The sequence below is a fragment of the Cicer arietinum genome, chromosome 5, assembly GCF_000331145.2.
Source record: "Cicer arietinum cultivar CDC Frontier isolate Library 1 chromosome 5, Cicar.CDCFrontier_v2.0, whole genome shotgun sequence".
In the NCBI taxonomy this organism is placed as follows: Eukaryota; Viridiplantae; Streptophyta; class Magnoliopsida; order Fabales; family Fabaceae; genus Cicer; species Cicer arietinum.
In genome coordinates, this window is record NC_021164.2 from 30,653,035 (window position 1) to 30,656,953 (window position 3,919).

The following is a 3,919-nucleotide window of genomic DNA, read 5'->3' on the forward strand; positions in this document are numbered from 1 at the left end:
GAGGTCGTCAATTTCCTCTTCAGTAACTGGAAGTTTTCTTCACACTTCTCCGTCCATGCGAACGGTTGATCTTTTCTGGTAAGTTGTGTCAGTGGAGCCACAATCTTAGCAAAACCTTCGATAAACCTCCTGTAGTACCCTGCCAGTCCCACAAAACTTCGTATGTCAGTGACAGTCTGAGGCTGTTTCCAAGCAAGAACCGCCTCAATCTTAGCCGGATCTACAGCGATTCCTTCCTTGGTTATCACATGTCCCAAGAAATTCACTTTCTCTAGCCAAAATTCACACTTCGACAGATTGGCATACAATCGCTTCTCGCGTAAAATCTCAAGAACTTGTCGCAAATGTTCTCCATGCTCTTCTTCGGTCCTTGAATAAATCAATATATCATCAATGAATACCACCACGAATTTATCAAGGAACGAATTAAAGATCCTGTTCATGTAGTCCATGAAAATTGCCGGTGCATTGGTAACTCCGAACGGCATAACCAGGTATTCATAATGTCCGTAGCGGGTTCTGAAAGCTGTTTTCTGAATGTCTCCTTCCCTTACTCGGATCTGATGGTAACCCGACTTCAAGTCAATCTTCGAAAATATCGCGGCCCCTCTCAATTGATCCATCAAATCATCGATTCGTGGCAAAGGATAACGATTCTTGATAGTTGCCTTGTTGAGCTGTCTATAATCCACACATAGGCGCGAGCTTCCGTCCTTCTTCTTAACTAGCAAAACTGGAGCACCCCATGGTGATACACTTGGTCTGATGAATTTCTTCTCCAACAAGTCTTCAATTTGGCCTTTGAGCTCATTTAATTCCAATGGCGACATTCGATAAGGTGCCATTGAAATGGGTCCCGTTCCTGGGTGCAAATCAATGAAGAATTCCACTTCTCTTACCGGTGGCAATCCTGGAATTTCCGTTGGAAATACATCCCGATACTCGTTGACAAGTATCACATCTTCTATTTCCACATTTATCTTTGCCTCTACATTTGCTAGAGACAAAAACTCATGAGTCCCTTCACTTAGCGACACTCGGAGTTTGTTAGCAGCTAAATACTTAACAACTCCTGGTTCGGGGAAAAGAACCAATTTCCGAGCACAATCCAAGATCACATAGTGATAAGACATCCAATCCATACCGAGGATGACCTCGAGTGATTGTAGCGGTAAACAAATTAGATTAACCAAGAAATCCCTATTCTGAATAGTCATTCGACAATGTAAACATGCTGAATTTACGGTTAAGGTCTTAGCAGGCGTGGAAACAACCAAATCAAAAGGTAAAGCAGACACAGATAACTTCAAGCGATTCACACAGTCCATAGCAATGAAGGAATGGGTTGCCCCCGAATCAAAGAGTGCAGTTAGAGTGTTACCTGCAATCTCACAATCACGCTGAATCAGATTACCAGATGGATTTCCCTCTTCAGCATTCACACAATAAATGCGTCCTCTAGCAGTAGGACGGGTAGCCCTAGCTACATTCACCACTGGTTCCACCTTTGGAGCCGTGCACTCCCTTGCCATGTGCCCCGACTTCTGACAATTGTGACAGATGGGGATGTTAGTGGTACAAGCACTAGCATAGTGTCCTTCTTTCCCACATCGGAAACATCGAAGCACTTGCCCCATTTGCCTTCCGAAATTCTGGTTCCCTGGGCGACTCGGTCCACCGTTGTTATTCTGGGGGCGATTATAAGGTTTAGCCACTTGTTTTCCCCTATTCTGATAAGTCGCCCGACTAGGGCCTCCCGAATTAAAATTCCCAACTCGGCTAGCCCTCTTGTTCTTCATATCTTCCACTTCTCTACATTTCTCTACCAGCGCTTGGAAACGTTGAATTCCCAAAGGTAAGACGGAATCTTGAATCTCATACTTCAATCCGTCTTGGAAACGATGACACATGAACGGTTCATCAATTTCTTCACGGAAGAACCTGAAATGCCTCGATAGTGATTCAAATTTAGCAGCATACTCGCCCACAGTCAGGCTCCCCTGGTGAAGTTTCAGAAAGTCGTCACCCAACTTAGTCCTGGTACTCATCGGAAAGTATTTGTCTAAAAACTTTCTTTTGAACGATTCCCAGTTCACCTCCTCGTGGGCTGCTCCCATCAACAACCTTGCACTCCTCCACCAGTATTCAGCATCCCCTAGCAACATATACGTGGCATAGCTGACCTTCACTCCAGCCTGGCAGTTAATCATATCAAAGATTTTCTCCACTTCTTGGATCCATTGATCCGCCTTCTCTGAACCCTCATCCCCCTTGAACTTAGGAGGATTGTAACGACGGAAGTCTTCCAACCCTCTTGATTCTGCAGCACGGATCTCTCTTCCCCTCTTTTCAAGATCCCGTTGAGTCTTGGCAGCGGTCTGTGCAGCGACAGAAGCAGCCATGTTGTTCATAGCCTCCGCCATTTGGTCATTCCTAGCGTTGGCTCTCGGAGCGTCATTCCTTCTGGGCGGCATGGTTTCCTATAAGAACCATCATCAAGTAGAGTTTTAACACTACTTCAAATAATTCTAAACTAACGTCCGACTAACAACACACAATTAAATTGGACTTGACAACTCAAGTCACCTAAACCGACACATGATCAGATAACAACTCCTAACTTATAGGTCGACCTACAATCTATAACCAAGGTTCCACAGCTCCCAAAGAAAACTAAACCTATGCTCTGATACCACAATGTAACACCCCGTTTTTCAAAGCGAGGGTATATTTTTTTTTTTCTAAAAGTAATTAAAAACGAACAAAGAAATAAATCAGGAAATGCTTTTGGATAAATAATTGAGTCATTATAATTTACAAGCAGCGGAAAAGTTTCTCCAATTACAAATCCAAAACATTTCTACATAAACATCAAATGGTACATGGAACCCATTCAAAGATGATATAAAACTGATAATATTTGTATAAGTACAGTTTTCCAAAACTAAAATACTCCAAACCAAAAAGAAGGACCCCTAGTCCCTATACATCATCCTAATCTGATCATCCTACCAAAAAGCTATACACCCTGAGTAATCTCCACGCGCCCCGTGAGATCCTCCTAACACAACAGCAGTCAAGCGTTCCCATCTCCATCCCTGTCCGTAGGGTACGAACCAGTAGGGCCGTCCTGACTCTCATCTGAGGGCAAAGCCCAGATTTCCACAATAGTGTAAAGGGTCACCAACCAGAAAATAACAGTTAACACATAGCAGTTAAGTTTTTGAATGCTCAAAACAACTTTTTAACTAAGCATGCATCTTAACAGGATTTTCAATGTGCGAAAAGTTCATACATTACATTGCCAATGAAAATGAAGGTAAAATGCAGTTCTCGATCTCCTAATTAACACATGATAAAACAAGGCATGGATAGATTCATGAGCAATTAATCATACAACTAAAAATGAGGGTTTTCACTGAGCCAATCGATTGGGCAATCGATTGGGGTGAAGATTTTTAATGAAAACAGAATCCTGGGCTGAATTCAATCGATTGGTAAATCGATTGATTGGTTCCTGAGCCCCTGGTTTCGAGCCAATCGATTTCCTAATCGATTTGGTGAGGGATTCTTAATGAAAACAGGATCCTGGGCTGAATTCAATCGATTGGTAAATCGATTGATTGGTTCCTGAGCCCCTGGTTTCGAGCCAATCGATTTCCTAATCGATTTGGTGAGGGATTCTTAATGAAAACAGGATCCTGGGCTGAATTCAATCGATTGGTAAATCGATTGATTGGTTCCTGAGCCCCTGGTCTCGAGCCAATCGATTTCCTAATCGATTTGGTGAGGGATTCTTAATGAAACAAAATCCTGGGCTGAAATCAATCGATTGGTAAATCGATTGATTGGTTCTTGAGCCCCTGACTTAAGGCCTAATCGATTGGGCAATCGATTTCTTAACTGATTCCTTTGAAAA